Below are 7339 nucleotides of genomic sequence, written 5' to 3'. Positions count from 1 at the left end.
CTCCACCTCCACCTTCCGTCCAGCTTGGATGGCCAGGCCCCGTTTTTCTCTTCTCCAGCCTTACTGGACAAGGATTCTATGATGGCGGCCAGATGTTATAAGGAGGCAGGCTACCTGGGGGCAGGTGGCCTCTGTGAAGGGACACCCCCCAGAGAGTCAGGCAGATGGGCACCCACGGAAGGTGAGGCCAGAGGTGTGTGTGTGTGTGTGTGTGTGTGTGTGGAGTTTCTCTCACAAACCAAGCCTGGGACATCTCTGAGCAGCCAGGCTAGGCAGTGCTTCTGGAGGACAACGGCCTTCGCAAGACCTTCCCCCTGGCACGCAGCATGGACTGTCCCAATGGCCAGCTGACTTCTGAGGTCACGTAGGTCCCTGGGGTGGAGGACAGGGAAGCTCAGCTATAACATAGTGGTAAAGATCATGGGCCTTGGGGTCAGTTCACTTGTGTGTGAATCTAGAGCAGGTGAGCAGTAAGGCCTGTAAGCAGGTGCAAGTGGGGGATGTGGAAGGGCTTGGTATGGTCAACTTTTTAAGCCATGGGCCTGGGGACTCCTTCTAGGTCCCTTTACTCCAGGCACCTGGGAGACCGTCCTCCCTACAGAAGGCACGTCTGCAACATTTGCCGACTTGTATTTGTGACCAGAACGAAGCCTCGGAGGGGTCTGGGACTAGCTCTGGGAAGTTGAGACTTAGGACAACCAGGAAAACACTACTACATAGCCTGAAAATATCTGTTAGTAGGGCTGGTAAACACAACCAGAGGAAATCCCTTGTCGGCACTAACAACAAGGTACAGGGGAGGGTGGACTTCCCTGAACTCTCTGTTCTGCACACGGTTTACAAACGAAAGAAGGGGTGGATGGATGCATGCAGTGGGGCCCTGGGCAGAAATGCCAGGTTTATGACTGAAGAGGCCGAACCATTTACAAAAATAGCAACATTTCTTGCACAATCAGCCTCTGAAAACGCATCAGCAAGCACGAGGCGACTTCCACAGCCAGAGACGCACAGGAAGCTGCTCGTCTCATTAAGTGACCCAGTCCTACCCAGGCCAACATGAGCAGAGAAGCTTGTGGCCTGCGTCCGAGTCAGCCCTGAGAGGCAGCCCCAAGTGAATGAAAACTCCCAGTCCCCCCATCGAAAGGGGGTGGTGGGCCAGGAGCCAGAACGTACTATTAGACTGGGATTTTTCAGTCTCTAAATTTAACCAGCTGGCGTTCTTTACAAAGTGCCATCCTATTCAAACTTCTGTATTGAAGAATTCGCCATTCAGTGGGATTTGACTGTGGGGAGAACACCATGTCCTTGGCTTGGCTCCTTCTTCTGTACAGTAGGCCACCACCCCAGCGGGGCCATCTACAGTGCAAGTCAACTCCTGGACAGCAGGCAGGCTCTCTTGAGAGCAAGCATCTCCACAGACTTGACCCCTCTTTGAGGTGACACTGCTGGTGTCCTTGGAACTCTTAGCAGGCCAAGAGAGAAGAAGGTGCCAGGAATGGGGGAGAGAAGGAGAAAACATCAGAATGAATTAGGATTTAAGGGAAATAATACTTGCAATGGAACCCACACGGAGGCTTCTTTCGAGCAGCCTGTCTCTCTTTCAACCCCTATCTCTCTCCGCAAGAGGACACGTACGTGCTGACACCCGCATTAGCCAAGAACTCAAGCCACACAAACACTTCCATGCCTGACTTCACTTTAGTATGAAAACCCTTTCTGGGGCGCCTGGGTGGCTCAGTCGGTTAAGAATCCAACTTCGGCCCAGGTCATGATCTCACAGTCTGTGGGTTCAAGCCCCGCGTCGGGCTCTGTGCTGACAGCTCGGAGCCTGGACCCAGCTTCGGGTTCTGTGTCTCCCTCTCTCTCTGCCCCTCCCCTGCTTGGCCTCTCTCTCTCTCTCTTTCTCTCTCTCTCTCAAAAATAAACACTAAAAATTTTTTAAAAAGAAACGAAAATTCTTTCTTCCTCTTCTTTTCAGTAAACAGATAGAGATGGGATCTGCTTTGATGGAATCCAAAGTGGAAACTGGAACAATGAAAGACAACCTCATACGACATAGTATAATCCCATTTTAGGCACACGCAATATACCCCCCTCCACACACACACACACACACACACACACATTTCAAAACTCTAGAAGGATCTATATCACAGTGTTAACAAGGGTGCCTCTCCATGGAAGAGTTCAACATGTTTTAAGCACACGCTCTTTTTTTTATTTTTCTATTTTTACTAAATACTTTCTGTAAGTGAACGTGAACTGCTCTTGTAATTAGAATTTTTTTTTTAATTTATAAACTCGAAAAGCTGATATATGGAACTGATTGAACTCTTTATTCCTCGGAAACGTGTGAAGGACAGGGGAGATTGATGCTGAGGGTGGAGGTTAAGGCAACCTACTCAATAGCTGAGGGAAATGAAAAATCTTCTGGGAATGGTTCCTTTGAACTGTTCGGTGTGCTGGTCCAATGTTTGACAATGTCACACAGTAGTTACTCCCCCTGCAACATTTTTTTTTTTCTGATGTATAAACGGAGTCTGACATAGCCTTCCACGTAGATTGCCTGTGAAGGATCTTTTCAAAAAATTGATTGCGTGCTATTCGTTATTTTTTACCAAGTGATCAAAGCCGTGAGATCAACCGTAGGTAAACTGTGCTTAGCATTTGGGACATGTTGCATGGATGAGTGGATGAATGAATGAAGAAACCAGGACAATAAAGGACTCACAGCTTAGCTGAAGTCATAGAATCAAGCTCACAACAACCGAAGGAGGGAATAAAAAGGACAGTTTCAGAAGGACAGATGGAGAAAGAGGTAGTGTTTATTAAATGTTGTCCAAGTGCATATGGGGCTAAATGTTTCCTATAGGGGACCTCATTTCATCTCTCAACCATGCTATGGAGGAGGTCTCATTTTCTCCCTTGACAACTGAAGAAACCGGGAGAGACGAATTAGTTCCTAAAGATGCCACAGCAAAACCAGGAAAGAAACTTAGTGTCTCTGGACCCCAGATCAATGTTGGATCTGCTCTAACCCAATGCCCCCTCTACACACAGTCTCGTGTAAGTGAAGAAATGGCAGTGAAGGTATGCAGCATCCAGCCGGACCTGAGAGGAGAGGGCCCCAGGACGGGGCAGGGGGTGGAGCCTAAAGGGGATGGCCCTGTGCTGATGGTGCTGCCTGGTCCTTGGAGTCTATCCATCTAGCTTCCCTGTGTTCCCTGTGCACACTCGAGCCTTCTTGGTCCTCACCCCAAATTATTCGCTCCAACTCATGCCGTGCCTCACACCTGCACCTGCTCCGGGCCCTGTCAACGGCCGATCTTGTGGTTGCACCTTCCTCTGGAGGCCCAGGAGTCCCCTTATATCTGACACTCTGCTCCATTTCTCCCACATCCTCCTCTGGCTGCTTCCTGCTCCACAACTCAGCAGCCCCCTCCTATTGTGCTCCCTTGGAGGGCTGAATGAAATAACTACACAAAGCACTGAGCACAATGTCTGGGACGTGACAAGCTTTCAGTAAATGTGAGGGCTTGTGATCGCAGGACATGATGTCATGCAATGGTTAGGGACTTGAGCCCTAGCGTCACCTGCACTAGCATCCAAATGTTTGCTCTATCAGTTGACTAGTCTCTCCCTCCTCCATTTTCTGAGTAGCCTTTGACCTTGGGCAAGTCACCAAACCTGAGCCTCAGTTTCCTTACCTGGACAAGAGGGATAATGGGGAACTTTTCTTAGAGAGTGGTTGGAAAGTTAAATGAGAAAATGCATGGGAAGCACTTAGCACGATGCCAGTCACAGAGTAAAGAATGGATAAATGGTATCATCATTGTGACTTTGGTAATGGTAGAGTTGCCACGGTTACAGAAATTCTGTCTGGAAAATTGCAAGTTCAGGGTTCTGTGACTCAGCAAAGACACTCTCAATCATAGTCTCACCTGATATGAAAAGCAGTAGCTAGACTTGTGGAAATCAAGACCAAAGACCTCAGGTGGATTCAGCACGTTGGAACACGGAGGCGGAAAGAGAATAGCAGGAGTGGGCATCGCGGTCTATGGGGCAAGATGTAAAGTCAGACATTGAAGGATTTGCAGCAGGCGTGTTACAGAAGGAAAATAACGTTGCATTTCATCCATCCTTTTGTTCATTCACCAACATATATTACCAGTCATTTGGAATCCAAAGGTAAGTAAGACAGTTCTTGCAGCTTTCCCTCTAACTAGGGACATGTTTTCCTAACGAGATCACCTAATACCACATAAAAGGAGCTACGTTGCAGTAGTTGGGAATAGAAAAAGGGGCATGTGAAGTTGAAAGGCTGAAGCATACATTCAAAATGTCCTGATTTTAAAAACACATTCCTGGAACATACTTCTACTATGACTTGCAATGCTTCGTGCCACGTGGTCTTGTCTGCAGAATCATTGCAAGTTTCTAGCTAACTGCAGGATAAGTTCCAGGCTTTAAGGAGAGGCCGACAACAGTATCTCCTGTTGACTGAATCCTCAGCTCCCCAGACAGCTCTGTCTCTTACTGTCTGTAGAACACTCTGTGTACATCATGACTTCACCTTTCTCTCTTCTCCTGCTCCTTTTGGTCCTCAGTAAATATTTACAGATCATTAGATGGTGGCTCCTGGAAGGGATAACAGATGGCTGGGAAGGTCACCAGCAGGATTCATAGATCTGGGTCACTAGCTTTTTTCCGCTCCTGGCATGCTTTTGAAAGTAACGTTTCCCCATTCTCTCTCAATGTAGCTGCCATCAGGATCCTGGTGAGAGGTCCTGGGCTCTGGGATGATAGCCTTGAGACGACCGATGCCAAGTGTGAGGACAGTCAAGCTGGGCTGGGGATCCTTTCCCACTCTTCCTCAGCTTTCGGGTCGGGGGCTTTCTGTGGTGAACAAAGTCCACACCTTCCAATGCACTGGATGTGCTGAATTATGTAGTCCCAGTTTTGTCCATGCCTGGCTTCTCATAAGATTGTCATTGTCAAACTTTTGGTAAGAGAGATATAACAGAAGATGATGGGGAACCAAGAAACAAATAAAGTTCAGCCCTGAATGTGGTCCAGGTCCAAAAGGCCAAGGTCAACAGTGAGAGCCAAAAGCGGAGGTCAGAGAGAGATGCTGTGCAATCAGTGGAGGTTGGCGACCCTCCCAGACTCCCACCCCTACTCCTCCCTTGCTGGAAGTGAGGCTGCCTCCTCCTTCAGACAGTGGGTCTCGCTCAACAACACACACCAGCACTGATGAGGGTGGGGCAGGGAGGAGAGCAGGAACCTAAGGACTGCAGGGCACAGGGACTTGGAGTTGGACGTCATGCCCCAGGGCTCCCAGGGAGCCTGAAGCGCATCTCCAGTCAGGACCTAACCATTGCTTAACTTCCCTCCCCTGCCCTATCCTGCTTCTTCCCTCCTCCCCTCCTCCCCAGAGCTCTCCCCCAATAAGTCATGGTCACAAGAATCCCCATCTTCTGCTGGATGCTGGAGGACACTGACTGTGGCAGGCACCAAACAGCTGAGGACCAAATCCAGGATCAAAGTGGGCGATACATTTTTAGGAAAGTAATTTAATTGCCAGGTAACACATCTGTCGTGGAGCAAGAAGTATCCAGAGAGGCATCTGGAAACCCCTCCCTGACATCTACTGACCACGCCACCAAGAACCACACTTCTCAAGCACGTGCTCAAAGGGCCAGTGGGGGGACCGCACTCAGTTGATAAAATGTTTACATTGGACGGAACAAAAAGAAACAAATGAGAAGGCAGTTGTTGTTGGATTGTCCAAAACAAAACAAACTACTATGTGCATTTTGGTGTGTTTTTTCTCAAGATTTTTATTGCACACAATTGTAATTACACTGTGTGTATAATTTAGTGGTTTGATTTTTCACTGAATACTGAATGTGACCATTTTTACTCCATTATTAAAATGTCTTAAGCTTCATATTCCAGTAGCTGCATACCATTCTATCATTTGTGCGTGATTTATTTATAGATTGCCTTACTGTTGGCCAATCACAGAGAGCTTGGACTGTATTTTGGATTATACCTTTAGGATAGATTTCCACAAGTGAGATGATTAAGTCAAAAGCATGTATATTTGGGGGCGCCTAGTCGGTTAAGCATCCAACTTTGGCTCAGGCCATGATCTCACTGTTCATGGGTTGGAGTCCAGCATCAGGCTCTGTGCTGACAATTCAGAGCCTGGAGCCTGATTCAGATTCTGTGTCCCCTTCTCTCTCTGCCCCTCTCCCACTGGTGCTCTCTCTCTCTCTCTCTCTTTCTCAAAAATGAATAAGCATTAAGCATTAAAATTTTTTTTTTCAAAAAGCATGCATATTTTAAGGCTTATAAACTATACTCATTTTCCTAAGCATTCATATACTTACCATTTCACCAATAATGTATGTATTTATCATACCCTACTACTCACCCTAAGTGTGACCTAAAATTGATTTTCTAATGTCCTGTCAAAAGTAACATTTTAATTTGCGTTTCATTGATTATAATGTTGGGCATTTCCTCACATTATGTTTACCAGTCATACATCTCTCTCTGTATCTTCTTTAATTTTTTAAAATTTTTATTTATTTTTGAGAGGCAGAGACAGAGCACCAGCAGGGGGAGGGTTAGCGAGAGAAGGAGACACAGAATCCGAAGCGGGCTCCAGGCTCTGAGCTGTATGCATAGAGCCCGACGTGGGGCTTGAACTCATGAACCATAAGATCATGACCTGAGCTGAAAATCTGATGTTTAATTGACTGAGACACCCAGGCGCCCCTCTCTCTTTTATTTAAAGTAGGCTTCACGTCCAATGGGAGGCATGAACGGGGCTTGAACTCATGACCCTGAGATCAAGACCTGATCTGTGATCAAGAGTCAGATGCTTAACTGAGTAAACCACCCAGGTGCCCCTACATGTCCCTTTTTGTCAGTGTTAATATGGTGCCTTTGGCCACCTAGCTTTTAGGATCTCACATTCTTCTTATCAGTGTCTATGAACTCTTCATGTTGCAAAGGTAATGACACTTTTGTCGCATGTCTCCCAAACATTTGCTTTCATTTCTCCTGCTCTTGGGTTTCTAGTATTTTCTTTAAATATGCAAGAATAAAGGTGCCTGGGTGGCTCAGTCAGTTAAGCATCTGACTCTTGCCATGATCTCATGGTTCACGAGATCGAGCCCTGCATCGGGCTTTGTGCTGACAGTGTGGAGCCTGCTTGGGTTTCTCTCTCTCCTTCTCTCTTTGCCCCTCCCCTGCTTGTGCTCTCTCTCTCTCTAAACATAAATAAACTTTTAATAAATAAATAAATAAATAAATATGCAAGCATATT

This window comes from Leopardus geoffroyi, chromosome B4, assembly GCF_018350155.1.
Source record: "Leopardus geoffroyi isolate Oge1 chromosome B4, O.geoffroyi_Oge1_pat1.0, whole genome shotgun sequence".
NCBI classification, from domain to species: Eukaryota; Metazoa; Chordata; class Mammalia; order Carnivora; family Felidae; genus Leopardus; species Leopardus geoffroyi.
This window is presented reverse-complemented; position numbering follows the sequence as displayed.